Below are 15,994 nucleotides of genomic sequence, written 5' to 3'. Positions count from 1 at the left end.
CTACTGGCTTCCTCCTTCAGTAGAAATTCTCAAGAATATTGGTTTGGACAAACTGACATAGCATGGAACCAGTTTCCTCCTCAAATGTTGGGGCAGGTGTTGAACTTTCCAGCCCCTCAGCACTTCCCCTTCGGCTCACTTTCACATCTCCCCGATTGCTAGAAATTGTTCTCTGATGCCCTTCAACGGTTAATACACTTTGAAAGCTGACATCATCCTTAAACAGCAGAGACTGGCCAATCTAATGACCACCATTATCTCTGGTAAAATTGTAATCTCTGAGTTCAGGATATGCTTTTAGTCATTTTATTTGGTTGCTTGCATTTCAACCTGAAGCTTTTCCCCTTTGTTCATGCCTATTTACTTTTCTTTTACTTCAAGTAAAAATATAGTGTTAAAACAACATTGAGCTATACGTTTTAACTGTACAAGTACCAGTATGTTCAGAGTTTAAATTCCCTCTGGAACCATAACTCTAACTAGCCCCCTCCTCATATAAATATATGCTACAATAGGGTCTTTCTCTACAAAACTCATACCCGAGAGGCAATGTCATTTATCACTGAGTCAATAATGCAAGATAACATAATGAAAGGGGGATTTTGCTTTATTCCCTTAACTATAAATAAAAATATGTAGCCCTTTGCAGGATTACCACATGTGGTATGATATTAACTTAAAGACCAACCTTTAAGCCAAACTGTAAATAAGATAAACTGTGCTCTCTGGTCTCAAGTTTTAAACAGTCTCTCTTTGCTCAAAATTTACTGCTTTCAGGAACCATATAAGAGTGACTGCATATAATTTGTGATCATGTAATGAAAGACTCTATTGTGATATGTATATTCAAAAAAAAAAAAAAACCACTGGAGTTAATGCTGTTGTGGGAATTATAAAAAGCGCCTGTGTTGAAGATCAATGCAGTAAGGCCAAGTCAGAGTCTCAGTCAAAGACCTTTTCCTGAACAAAACAAGCAAATCACTGTCAGCTGTGGCATGATTTATATATTATAACCAGTCAAGGGGGGGGGGGGGTCTAAAATGTGAACACTGAAAACAAAAACTGATTTTACTCCATCAGTGTATGACTGCCCTGACTTATGCTGAAACATGATGTGACGTGATGGACTTGGGCTTCCCTGATGGCAGCTTGTGTTGACTCTGGCTTTGCTGATCACGTCTCCGCACCCAGATGCCATTCCTCTTTGGTGCCTAAGATGTTTACCCTCACATTATCAGCAGGCATTTGGGTTGCAAAGATAAGATTGGAAGTGATTTCACTCTACATTCAAAGGTGAAAGAATGTATCCCTTTGATTGCTACTTGCTTGCAAAGTATAGTATGTTTCAGTTTCTGAAGAGTACCACTTAAACTAAATTATAGAGAGTGGTCAGAAAAGGATTCCCGGGAAACCTCATTACAGTTATAAAGAAATGGGGATTTCGCTTTTCTACTCCATTTTCTAAGAGGTTACACCTGCCTCGGGGGCTGACAATCCAGGTACTGGAAAGATTACAGATGATGAAACGATGCTCAGAGAGCCTAAGTGTCCGAGATTTCCAAGATGTAAACGAAGCGGTTGAACTCCAGAGTGTTCTTAACCAAGATATCCATGGCCTGTATTGCACAGCAATCCAAGTAACCATGACATGCTACCTTGTATCAATGTCACATGGAAAACCAAACAGAGGTCCACTACCTACCATAGCAAAGGCTAGAGGAAACCCACCAGCTGGATTCAGGGTGGTGAAGGGAGAGTAATTAGGTCAGGGAAGGGAGAGGTAGGCACAATAATAGACACACTGCATCTCTGCCCAGCTCTTGTCTCATTCTAAAACTCAGAAGAAAGAGTCGAATAAAAGACAGGCAATAATGAACACAGACGAGGATGTGAAGAAAGGGGAATCCGTGTCGTATAGTGGGGACGTAAATGAGCACAACCACTGGGAAGAACAGTATGGAGGTTCCTCAAAAACCACAGATAGAACTACCATATGTTCCACCAATCCCACTGCTAGGTACATACTCAAAAGAAAGCAAATTAGTATATCAAAGACATACCTGCACTCCCATACTTAACTGCAGCACTATTCACAATAGCCAAGATTTGGAATCACCCTAAGTGTCCATTAACAGAGTAACAGATAAAGAAAATGTGGTACATAAACACAACAGAGTACTATTCAGCCATTAAAAAGAATAAGATCCTGTTATTTGCAACAGTATGGATGGAAATGGGGGATATTACATTAAGTGAAAAAAGACAGACACAGAAAGACAAACTTCTATGTTCTCACTCAACTGTGGGAGCTAAAACTTAAAACAATTGAGCTCATGCAGATAGAATACACTGGTAGTTTCCAGAGGCTAGGAGGGAGAAGGGGGTGGTTAACGGGTACAAAGATTAGTTAGAGACAATGATGAGATTTAGTATTTGATAGCACAACAGGGTGACTATAGTCAGCAATACTCTGTTTACATTTTAGAATAACTGAGAGCGTATGATTGGAATGTTCGTAACACAAGGACATAATGAATGCTTGAGGTGATGGATACCCCATTTCCCTGATGTGATTACTACATATTTTATACCTGTATCAAAACAGCTCATGTACCCCATAAATATGTATGCCTAATATGTACCCAGAAAAATTAAAAATAAAAAAGAGCTCAATGAAAACGAGAAGTCAATAGATTATTTCAACAGGTAGAAGTTCTGAAGCGTTTTTCAAATTTTACAATGTTTAGAGCACTTAAAGCACTATATTTCTATTTTTCATAACTTTGCTGAGTGTTTTCAAAAATTAGATATAATTTAAACTACATAATTTTATCATAAATCCAATTTGTAGCATATTTTATTTCTTTCCTTTTTTTTTTTTTTGAGACAGAGTCTCGCTCTTATTGCCCAGGCTGGAGTGCAGTGGCTCAATCTTGCTTCACCGCAACCTCCGCCTCCTGGGTTCAAGCGATTCTCCTGCATCAGCCTCCCAAGCAGCTGGGATTACAGGCATGCTCCACCACACCCAGCTAATTTTTGTATTTTTACTAGAGACGGGGTTTCTCCATGTTGGTCAGGCTAGTCTTGAACTCCCAACCTCAGGTGATCCACCACCTCGGCCTCCCAAAGTGCTGGGATGATAGGCATGAGCCACCACGGCCAGCCCACCATATTTTGTTGCTGTTGTTGAGACGGAGTCTCGCTCTGTCGCCCAGGCTGGAGAGCAGTGGTGTGATCTCCACTCACTGCAAGCTCCACCTCCCGGGTTCATGCCATTCTCCCGCCTCAGCCTCCCGAGTAGCTGGGACAACAGGCGCCCGCCACCACGCCTGGCTAATTTTTTGTATTTTTAGTAGAGACAGGGTTTCACCATGTTAGCCAGGATGGTCTCGATCTCCTGACCTTGTGATCCGCCCACCTCAGCCTCCTAAAGTGCTGGGATTACAGGTGTGAGCCACCGCGCCCGGGCCCATATTTTATTCTTAAGGATTAAGGATTAAGTAACTCCACTCCATTCCGCCCTCCTCACCACTGCTTTGTTATTCAGTAACACTCATTTTTACCGAGTGTGGACTAGAGAAAGAGGCTGAACAGCCCAGGCTGGACCCCATGGTCACAACGTGAAAGCACGTCATTAACGCTCTCACTAGGACTCCCACGTCCCTGCTCGCTTAACTTTGACCACACCTACCCCAGCATCCAGACCAGCTCCCAGGCACACAGCTTGCATTTTTCCCTGGTTTTTTTTTTTTTTCTTTCTTTCTTTTTTTTGAGGCGGAGTCTGGCTCTCTTGCCCAGGCTGGAGTACAGTGGCCGGATCTCTGCTCACTGCAAGCTCCGCCTCCCAGGTTCACGCCATTCTCCTGCCTCAGCCTCCTGAGTAGCTGGGACTACAGGCGCCGCCACCTCGCCCGGCTAGTTTTTTGTATTTTTCAGTAGAGACGGGGTTTCACTGTGTTAGCCAGGATGGTCTCGATCTCCTGACCTCGTGATCCGCCCGTCTCGGCCTCCCAAAGTGGTGGGATTACAGGCTTGAGCCACCGCGCCCGGCCGCATTTTTCCCTGTTTGAGTCAACTGAGATATGCAGATTCCCATCCATGTTTCCCCTCAACTGAGAGATGCAGATTCCCATCCATGTTTCCCCTCAACTGAGATATGCAGATTCCCATCCATGTTTCCCTCCTAATGACCTTGTCTGCTGTGTGGATAGTTATCTGGGTTCAATCCAACCCCTGCCCTCACCCCTGGGTCCACTCCCATGGCCTCTGTCCCCCACTCCATTCCCAGCCATGGAACACTGCCATCTCCTTCCTCCCTCGCTGATTTTCCCATCTTCCAGGTGATAGAAGCCTTTTGAGTTGCTCATGATTTCCTATCGGAAAAAACAATAACAAAATGTGCTTTCTCTTGCTGGGCTCAATAGCTAGTTGTTGCTTTTGTTTATCTATCCAGCTTTTCTGAAAAGAAGGTTATACCCTTTCCATTTTATGACTGCATATTTCTTAAACTGTTGAAATCTGGCATCGGACCACACCACTTCACTGCAAGTTTACTTTCAAACATTCACAATGACTTACTTCTTGCCAAGTCTAGCTTAACCTCAGGCCTTATTTTCCTTGACTCTCTGTGGCATCTCATACTGCTAATTGCCCACCACCTCCGATGATTCCTGGGACACTGTATCGTCCACATCTCTTCTTCTTCTTTTTTTTTTTTTTTTTTTTTTTTGCAAAGTGAAAGCAAGTTTATTAAGAAAGTAAAGGAATACAAAAATGGCTACTCCATAGACAGAGCAGCCTGCACCTCTTCTTACACGCCTGTCTTCAGAACACTGGGTGCTTCCCAAGGCTTAACCGTGGACACCTCTTCTCTTTCTGAAGTCTTTCTCTTGCTCACATCTCAGGTACTCAACTCCTCATTTTACAAAAAGGACTCAACTCCCTATCCAGCTCTGATCTCTACATCCCTGCCTCCTATCTCCAAAGCAATGCTTCTCCAACAATCCGTGTTCCCCTTATATTTTCATAAAATATAATAAAAATAGATCACTAAAAAGAGAAAGAAAAAAACACAAAAATACATGCCCCTAATTTGTATTAGATTCAACATAGATATAATCAGGGCAAACTACAGCATATAAATAAAGAAAAGTGGCCACGTACAGCAGCTCACGCCTATAATCCCAGCATTTTAGGAGGCCGAGGCGGGCGGATCACATGGTCAGGAGATCAAGACCATCCTGGCCAACATGGTGAAACCCCGTCCCTACTAAAATACAAAAAGTTAGCCAGGCATGGTGGCGCGTGCCTGTGATCCCAGCTACTCGGGAGGCTGAGGCAGGGGAATCACTTGAACCCAGCAGGCAGAGGTTGCAGTGAGCCGAGATCGTGCCACTGCATTCCAGCGTGGTGAAAGAGCAAGACTCCGTCTAAAACAAAAAAGAAAATAATACAAACATTTCTAAAAGAGTATCCTCTATTTCTGCACTTATTTCCTTGCAAACCAGTTACAGTCTGTGGGTAAGCACTGGTTGGTGGGCTACTCATCAAGGAGCACAGTTCTAGAGGCCTTGAGGGCACCCCACTGGTCTGCTACCATCCCCTCAACACACACCAAAAGTTTTGCTTCACGTTGACTCCTCTCTTCTTTGCCATTCGACCCAATCCATGATCAACGTTTAAATTCTACTGCTTTAAATTCTTTTATCCAACCCTTCTCTGTATTGACTGCAACAACTGTGACCCAGCGGCAAAGACCACCCATTTGAACTATTACACAACCAGCTTCTAAATAAGTCTTCCTGTGTGGCCGTCAGTGCTGTTTTTGGATACTTCCCATTCTTTCTACCCAGCCCCTCCCCACAAACATACAAGGTTTCTTGAATGCCTGGAACTGGTTACTGACACGTGACTGCTCCAGTGCTGAGTTGCAAATGGAAGCAGGCATGTCCTCTCGGCCTAGCATTTAACCACTGGTGCATAACCCTGCAGAGTGCTCTTCCCTCCCCCTCTTAAGGTAAACAACATGCTGGCTGCTCTATCAGCCTGGATCTCGGAATGACTGTGACGAGCAGAGTCCCCAGTTCAGCTGGGGAAAAGCATGACAAAGAAACGCACTTTTTTTTTTTAGGCCACAAAGATTTTGGAGTTGTTTTTAATTACTGCTAACTTAATCTATTCTGACTTAGATAACCCATCCCAAGTCTCTCCTCTCTATAGAACCATACCACTAAGAGTAAGATTCCTGAAGCACTAATTTAATGTCATGTTGTCCCTGCTTTTAAAAAAAGAAAGTGGGGCCGGGCGCGGTGGCTCAAGCCTGTAATCCCAGCACTTTGGGAGGCCGAGGTGGGTGGATCACCAGGTCAGGAGATCAAGACCATCTGGCTAACATAGTGAAACCCCGTCTCTACTAAAAATGCAAAAAAATTAGCTGGGCGTGGTGGCAGGCACCTGTAGTCCCAGCTGCTTGGGAGGCTGAGGCAGGAGAATAGGTGTGAACCCAGGAGGTGGAGCTTGCAGTGAGCCGAGATCACACTACTGCACTCCAGCCTGGGAGACAGAGCGAGACTCGGTCTCAAAAAAAAAAAAAAAGAAGCAGGCAGGCTGGGCGCAGTGGCTCAAGCCTGTAATCCCAGCATTCTGGGAGGCCAAGGCCAGCAGATCACAAGGTCAGGAGATCCAGACCATCCTAGCTAACAAGGTGAAACCCCGTCTCTACTAAAAATACAAAAATTGACCGGGCGAGGTGGCGGCGCCTGTAGTCCCTACTCGGGAGGCTGAGGCAGGAGAATGGCGGGAACCTGGGAAGCGGAGCTTGCAGTGAGCCGAGATCGCGCCACTGCACTCCAGCCTGGGCAATAGAGCAAGACTCCGTCTCAAAAAAAAAAAAGATGGGGGGGAAAGGCCCTGAATGAATTTCCATGGTTTAAAGAAAAAATGCAAAATCCTTACCATTCAGAACTCTCACCAACACATTTTTTCAACCTTATCCTATCAGATCAACCTCCTATTACCTGAATCTGCCAGGCTCGTTTCCAGCCGCCACCCCACATCCACCCCGACCCAACAGAGAAACATTCTCTCTCTCTCTCTCTCTCTCTCTCTCCCTCCTCCCGCCACCTCCCCCCTTTAAGGTAACAATCAATTCTATCCACCCTGCGAAACTTTCCTCAACAGCCCTATGACAGTTGATGCTTACTGAGTTCTTACTAAGCACCAGGCTTTGTGCTAGGCCCTTCCAATGTATTAACTCATTTAGTCTTCACAGTAACTCTGATATGGGTACTACTATTATTAAACTCATATTACAAATAAGGAAACTAAAACACAGGGATTATCCAGCTTGCTTATGGTTACACAGTTCGTAACCGATGAAGCCGGATGTGGACCCCACAGCCCTCTACTGCTTCTAGGACATTCTCATCTCTCCTTTCTCTGAGCTCCCATTATACTGTACTGAACTTTCTGGCATGTGATCTTGTGTCCTGCATGGCTGGTCACTTTCATGTGTGCAGGCCTTATTTACTAAGCTAGACCGTAAACTCCAGGGGTGCAAGGAGCCACTTTACCATTCTTTCTATCACTCAACAAGAAAATGCTCCCAAAAGAACCACTTCTGTGACAAGCACAGTTCTGCTGGAAGGGGTATGCATTAATCATGTTTTTTATTTTCTATATTTTATGATGTTTTGACATCTCGGAGCCTTGCTAATCCTGGAGAAATTGCTCCTCCCAGGGCTAATTCCAAGAGATAGCAAAGAACTTGCCTGTGAGCCTTTCACAGGCAAACCAGCCAACCCACAGTCCACAACCGCCTCCTTATCTAACTCTCATATTGCCACTGTCCTACATCACCCCACAGCCAGGTACTACACAACCAGGACCACCCCCAGAGCCCTCCAAAAGTATTCAAACTAGCCAATCCATCTGCTTAGCCTGCTTGCCTTGCTTTTCCCACAGAAACCCCAATAAAGACTCCTGCCCATTCTTGCCCCAACTCTTTCTGCCTCCTGACCAACCCCAGCGCTTCCTCACATGGCCCTGTGAGGCACGATGCACCCCTCCTCTTGGGAACTATAATAATAAACTCTTGTTTCAGAAGCAGCTTGTTTCTGTGTCTGTCGTCTCACCACACCTGATGAAAACAAATCTGAGGTACCTTTTAAAATAAGGCATCAACCTATCTAGAGGTCCTCGGCAATGCAAACTCCACCCTCAAGACGGGGAGGGCTCTCGTGGTTCTTTCCTGATTTCCTCAGTCTCCACTAGTGGTAGAAAGGAGAGTTTTCAGGGAGCAGAGCAACAGTCCACCCAACAGAATAGGTCTGGTGAACTTCACGCCTGGCGTAACAAGGAAAGACACCCCGTTTGGCTTCCAGTTGAATCTTAGTGGTTACTATTTAGCACCGGACTGGTAACTACAATTGTAAACACTCCAAATCTTTTTTTTTTTGAAGTCTCGCTCTAGTCCCCCAGGCTGAAGTGCAATGGTGCGATCTGGGTTCACTGCAACCTCCACCTCCCGGGTTCAAGGGATTCACCTGCCTCAGCCTCCCAAGTAGCTGGCATTACAGGAACCCGCCACCATACCCGGCTAATTTTTGTATTTTTAGTAGAGATGGGGTTTCACCATGTTGTTCAGGCTGGTCTCAAACTCCTGATCTCAGGTGATCTGCCCGCCTCGGCCTCCCAAAGTGCTGGGATTACAGGCGTGAGCAACCGCATCGAGCCAACACTCCAAATCTTTAAACTGCCCTAATCTTTAACCAAATCTTTAAATTGCCCTTTATTTTTCCATAAGGATTAGTAGGAAAATCCTTAACCCCAAAAGGGTCTGAAGACAACCACCACGACCACAGGGAAAGTTGGGAGCTAAGCAAAGTGTGGCCACACTGCAGCCAGCCTTGGGAAACACAGAATTCCAGGAGATGAGTGGGTGGAGGCCGCTCTGAGAGGAGAGGAAGCCAAGATGAGCCCCGCAAGCTGCCTTCGGGAGGACAGCAGGAAGAACCTGACCTGGACTTGAGACGCAGTTTCGGTCATGAGTGGCCCAGGAGGTTTCCTGGCATTCTTGCTCCTAGACTGACCGGTATGAATTCATGCTTAATAGACACTTTCTGAGTAGATACTTCAATCGTACAAAACTGAATGTAGCTTTATTATTCATGGGGATTTAGTTACAGTTCACTTTGTCCTCATTAATTTAAAATATTTTTCTCTTGTCCTTTTCTATATCTCCTGTAGCACAGGTGGTACAAAACTGTCCACAGTGCTCTGATGTTCTAGTGTTCCTATGGAATATCGACACATTTAACCATGCTCCTCTGAAAACCGCCGGAGAACTCCCACTACACAAACACTTCATGTCAGAGGACAGGAACAAGACGGGGACATATTCAGACAGCAGAAGGCCAGGAGAATCCCATTCACCCAAAACTTCCCCAGGTATTGTCCTGAGCAGGCAGCAGGAACCTAGAATGCCTTAAAGAAACCAGGTGAACTAGAGTCTTTCTCCTTTGGGAATTAAGTGAATTCAGAACTCCTGTATTCAGAAACCTTCAAGAAGGCCCTTGACCTTCAGACACTCGTATTAACAACAAGTAGAACTGCACCAAACATCTATTGACTGCTTGCTATGAGGCAGGCTGGGTACATGAAGAACATTATTTGCATTACATCCTCACTACCCAATGAGGTACGTACTGTCATCTCCATCTCACAGATGAGTAGACTAAAGCCCAGAGAAGTTACGATCCTTTCCCGGGTTCACAAAGTTATGAGATGGCAGAGGTGAGATTTAAATTCCCCTGGTTTGGCTCCAGACCCTGAACTCTCAGCACTACACTCTAGTGCCTGAAGTCCAGTCCAAGCCTAGATCAAAAATGGCCACTTAAAGCACAGGGCAGTACATTCCATCCTAAGCTGAACCATAAGCTGAACCAGACAGGCAAAAGTGAAACAGGCCAGGAACTCCCTATATCCCCAAGCAAATATGGATATTCACCACAACCAGAGACCTCTCCCTCACTCTTAAACACACCACATCTTGCCGCTTATTGGCAAGACAAGTTATACTATATTGCAGGTCTTACATTTTAAGAAGTGACTAAACTTTACACATTATACCAAATGGAAGGTATATTTTAATCCTGATCTAATAAAACTTGGCTATATAAAATTGTATAATATTGACCGGGCGCGGTGGCTCACGCCTGTAATCCCAGCACTTTGGGAGGCTGAGACAGGCGGATCATGAGGTCACGAGATCGAGACCGTCCTGGCTAACACAGTGAAACCCCGTCTCTACTAAAAATACAAAAAATTAGCCGGGCGTGGTGGCAGATGCCTGTAGTCCCAGCTACTCGGGAGGCTGAGGCAGGAGAATGGTGCAAACCCATGAGGCGGAGCTTGCAGTGAGCAGAGATTGCGCCACTGCACTCCAGCCTGGACGACACAGCGAGACTCCGTCTCAATTAAAAAAAAAAAAAAAAAAAAAAATTTATAGTATCAAACAGCACTTTACACATTTACACACTGTTAAGGCTAAAATAATGCATTAACGATGATGCAATCAATTAACATTCTATATATTCTGAACAGGCAAAATACAATCCAGAAACCATTCTTAACATCAGACTCTGAACTAGATATTCTAGGAATTGAAAGATAGTGGAAAGGCACGTAAGAATGAAAAATTGGGCTGGGCACAGTGTCTCACACCTGTAATCCCAGCACTCTGGGAGGCCAAGGCCGGAGAACTGCTTGAGGTCAGGAGTCTGAAACCAGTCTGGTCAATATAGCAAGACCCCATCTCTACAAAAGAAAAATGTTAAAATTAATCAGGCACGGTGGCATGTGCTTGTACTCCCAGCTACTCAGGAGGCAGAAGCAAAGGATTGCTTGAGCCCAGGAGTTTGAACCTGCACTCCAGCCCAGAGGGCAGAGCAAGACTTTGTCTTAAAAAAAAAAAAAAAAAAAAAAAGAAGAAGAAGAAGAAGAAGAAAGAAACATCACAAAAAATCTCCATGTTTTTTGCCTACTTACAACCCAACAAAATTAACAGCCTTGTTGACATACTCTTTCACTTCAAATACTACCCAAAGGAAGAATAAGATTTCTCTAGACAAGCTCTGAATGGCTGGGAGGGCTGTCATTGCCTGAGTACTCTCTTTAACAACTGAACAACCTCCATCCTTTCACCCAATTCTCACATGACAGTTTCTAAACCCTTCATCACCCTAGCCACATGCGAGTTCAGTCACTGTCCCCACTGCAGAACGGTGGGCCCAGATTCTGAGCACCACGGTTGAAATAAGGTATGAGGAGAGCAGAAGTAAAAAGGACAGACCTTAACTCCGTGAAGTGCTTTGCGCACTGTGGGCCCAAGATAAGTACTATTAAACACTTTTATGGATATCATTCAATTAACAGAGCCTTTAAAAATAAAAATAATTGGTTAAATATTTAAAGATGAAGGCGGTATCAGACCACCCAGTGATTTTTGTCATGCTGGGATAAAAATTCACAAAACATTTTAAACTCTATTAGAACTAATATAATTTATTACTGTCCATAAATATTTATATGCTAGAAAGAGGATCTAGATTAATAGAGTTGGGTTACAGGGTTCAGTAGAGTAAAAATGAAGAGATTGGAAAAGAAAATGTAGACAAAAATATCAGCTTTTTGAGTAAGAGTTCCTCCTCCAGAAACGCTGAAGAATACTTTTTTTTTTTTTTTTTGAGACGGAGTCTCGCTCTGTTGCCCAGGCTGGAGTGCGGTGGCGCGATCTCAGCTCACTGCAAGCTCCGCCTCACAGGTTCAGGCCATTCTCCTGCCTCAGCCTCCCGAGTAGCTGGGACTACAGGCACCGCCACCTCGCCGCCTAATTTTTTGTATTTTTAGTAGAGACGGGGTTTCACCATGTTAGCCAGGATGGTTTCCATCTCCTGACCTCGTGATCCGCCCGCCTCGGCCTCCCAAAGTGCTGGGATTATAGGGATCAGCCACTGCGCCCGGCCAAAGAATACCACTTTTAATATAAACTATTTTTGAAATATAGTCCTTAAGTCATGTAAAAAGATTTCCTTTTTCAATATCAAACATTCTGCTATGGAGAAAAAGTAGCTGCTCTAGCTCTTATAAGAATATATTTCACTACCCAAAGAAATTACAGATACAGACTCCTCAAGTCCATGAACAGAAGGGACTTTAAATCCAGTTCCCATTTCCTATAGGAATCCCCTCTAAGACACTCTACAGAAGTATCCAGTGACTATTTGAAAAGGCCTAGATATAGTTAATATTGTTTTAAAAACATACACATAGCAAAACAACCAAATGACCATCAACTGATGAATCGATCAACAAAAATGTCCATCCACACAGTGGAAAATTATTCGGCCATAAAAAGGAATGAAGTACTGAAGTACCAACACATGCCACAACCTGGTGAACTTTGAGAACACCATGAGACGTGAAAGAAGGAAGACAGGAAAGGCCACATATTCTATGATTACATTTACATGAAATGTCCAGAACAGGAAAATCCATAGGGACAGAAAGTAGTTGCCAAGGACTGGGATAAAGAGAGAATGAGGAGTCACTGCCAATCAGTACAGGGATTTCTTGAGGAATGATGGAAATATCCTAAAATTATACAGGGTGATAGTTGCACAATTCTGTAAATATACTAAAAATCAATAAATTACATCCTTTTAAAGAGTGAATTTTATGGCATGTGAATTATATCTCAATAAAGCTGTTACTTTAAAATCACTCTCCTTGGAAATTTGCCACAGTGTTTCTCAGAATATAGTCTGAGAACCACAAGCCCAATAAACAACGTTGGGGATGGGGTTGGGCTGGTGTGAGCGGTGCCTGTTAAAAACGCAGCTTCTTGGACACATGCAAGGACAGCAGCCAATAATCTACGTTTTCTGCAGGATATCAAGATAATTTTCATGTATCTAGTGTCTCTGAATCAACGTGCTACTAAACCAACTCTTGCCATCACAAAGCCATGAAAACAAAATTTCACTAGTCAATGCATATATAAATATTAATACAATCAAGGAATAGATATTTAAAATGAAAAAGGAGGTAAGGTGAAGAGCGCTCTTGTATTATAATCTGGCAGAATTTAGATTCCAGGGTGAAATGTAGCCACAAATGGGGGTATTCTCCACCCACAAGAACAATGTTGCATGTTACTGGTGTCTACAACTAAAGCAGTCTTTCCTGTCCTTCAACTTGAAACAGCATTCTCTATAGGAGGAAAGCCATCCCTATGCAAACATCAAAAGATGTTCTAACATAATGAAATTTTCACTCATCTTTCCCAGTATTTTTACTTTGCCACTACAATTAGATTGAACTGGCTAGGCCAGTGGTTCTCAAATTTGAGTGCACACTTAGAACTTCCTGAAGAACTTGTTAAAACACAGACTATGGAGCGCTAAGAATCTGCATTTCTAACAAGTTCCAGTATTAATACTGCTGGTCCAGAGACCAAACACTGAGAACTGGCTTAATCTAACTCTGGTCTCCTCCCAACCAGTACTATTTAAAATCCACCGTAGAGTTCAATGATGCTAAAAACGGCCGCATCTGGCAAATTCTCCAGCCACTTATAGCAGGGCTTCCTGTGGGACTCTTGCTGTTAAGTTATTGAGGAAATTCTCATTACTGAAAACTTGTATGTGGGTGATAAGCAGGCCTTTTCTTGGCAGCTCCAAGTATAAGCTTCCTTATCCCTCCTGCAATTCCTGGCCTCCGTCTGACCTTACAACCCCACTTCCTACCCTGCACCGACCATCTTCTGTCCTTCTCTACAGTAGGAACTATACTTCCCACAACAGGAAAACTGTAGGAAGGGCAGTTACTGTTAAACTGAAGGGCAGTTTAACTGTTCCTGTCTTAGGCAACTACACTTCCTTCAGCCAGAAAGCAAGACAAGCTCCTCCACCCTAGGATTTATTTGGTAATCATGTCACAGGGCTACAGCTGTGCAGATGAACTCAGCAGGGAGCACTGTATCTAGGGGCAAAACAAGGCCAAGTATAAACTCAGAGGATTGCCAAGGCCAGCAAATCAATCAATCAATAAAAATAAATAAATAAGAAGCATTCAGATCTCAATATTTACATCTAGTTCTTTATGGGAATAAATATAGAACACAGATTTCTCCATTCAGAGGTAGATCCAGAATTTATACACTGCAAATGTACAAATTCTCTCTAAATGGTTTTGAATCCACCTCATTCATCAAGGTTTAAAATATGCTGCCAGCACCAGATTCTACGTGGTAAACTGAACATGTATTCAGTTCATCCTTGCCAAGACAAAAGATTTCAACAAATTCCTGGAAATTGAAAAGCATTTGGGATTAAGGTAAGAAAATGCAATCGTTATAGCTTAAATATCTTTAGATCTTCGGGAGCTCAATCATCTTTTAAATGTAAACAGGCAACGGACACTTCATTTGTAGGTCATATTGAAATGAATTAGGAAGTTTTAAAGGTAAGGTTCAACCGTTTATTTTCCTTTGAGATTCCATTTCTTATAGAGGCTAAGATATATACGCCGAAGAAAAAAGTGTAAACCCGGAGAATAAATACAGAACTACACCAATACAGAAGGAACCTAAGGACATGTTTAAAGTGCTTGCCATAAGCTGGTTAAATGTTGCAAATACTGCATAACATTATGATTCGCCATGTGGTGTAAAAAATATGAATTTTGAAAATCATTATAAGAAAATGACTAGGCCAGATGCAGTGGCCCACACTTGTAATCCCTACACTTTGAAGGTCAAGACAGGTGGATCATTGGAGCCCAGGAGTTCAAGATCAGCCTGAGCAACAGGGCGAACCGTCATCTCTACAGAAAACACACAACATTAGCTGAGCATGGTGGTGCACACTCGTAGTCCCAGACACCCAGGAGGCTGAGCCAGGAGTGAAGCCTGCAGGGAGTTGCGATCCTGCTACCGCACTCCAGCCTGGCCGACAGAGTGAGACATTGTCTCGAAAAAAAAAAAAAAAAGAAAACGACTAAACAGCGTATACAGTAACCATGATATTTCTAGAACCTGAAATACTCTCTTATTAGGAAAGATGTTATGCCATGTTCCAAAACAAAAAGATTTGTTATAAACTAATAGTCAAAGTCCTTGGGCATCCACTTGCTCAAACCTGACCACTGAAGGCTCTTGCTTGGCCAAGACTGCAGACAGCACAGAGACTGCTGCAGAAGGCACACAGACAGTTCTGTGCCACTAGAGAGCAACTGCCAGAATGCAACGCTGCTGCTCTTTAAAGTGTGAAGTTCTTTGATAAAACATAGTCTTCTGTCATGCTTTTGGGTTTATATTCTGTATTTAGTACAAATGTCCATTTTCATGGTCTGGAGAGAACAACCCATTTCTCTTTTGATGTGCCAGATCCTAAACACCAAAACAAATCAGGTCCGTCTGCAATCCTGGTCATCACTCTTTCTTGAGGTAATATCTTTTTCTTAGAAACCCTCATATTTAAGTATGTGAATAAGGTAATAAAACACCATTATTAGACACTAATAGGGAATTTACTGCCTATCCTAGGAAATTCCTTGGTAGAAGCCACGTCTCACACCCTATCAAATAGACCAGATTCATGAAAAATCTGTATGAGAATCACGTTAAAACTCCAAGGTCTTTTTTGTTTGTTTGTTTGTTTGCAGTCTCACTCTGTCACCCAGGCTGGAGTGCGGTGGCGCAATCTCGGCTCACTGCAAGCTCCGCCTCCCGGGTTCACGCCATTCTCCTGCCTCAGCCTCCCGAGTAGCTGGGACCACAGGCGCCGCCACCACGCCCGGCTAATTTTTCGTATTTTTAGTAGAGACGGGGTTTCACCGAGTTAGCCAGGATGGTCTCGATCTCCTGACTTCGTGATCCGCCCGCCTCGGCCTCCCAAAGGGGTTACGTTACTTCTTTTGAGGGCTACCTTTGCAA

General features: G+C 43.6%; 1 protein-coding gene across 17 annotated transcripts in view; it reads right to left on the bottom strand.

Moving 5' to 3' along the window:
- Positions 1-15,994, bottom strand: part of AOPEP (aminopeptidase O (putative)) — a 383,438-nt gene that overhangs the window by 366,588 nt on the left and 856 nt on the right. The window lies entirely within an intron of this gene.

Source organism: Papio anubis, chromosome 13 (genome assembly GCF_008728515.1).
Source record: "Papio anubis isolate 15944 chromosome 13, Panubis1.0, whole genome shotgun sequence".
NCBI classification, from domain to species: Eukaryota; Metazoa; Chordata; class Mammalia; order Primates; family Cercopithecidae; genus Papio; species Papio anubis.
This window is presented reverse-complemented; position numbering and strand designations above follow the sequence as displayed.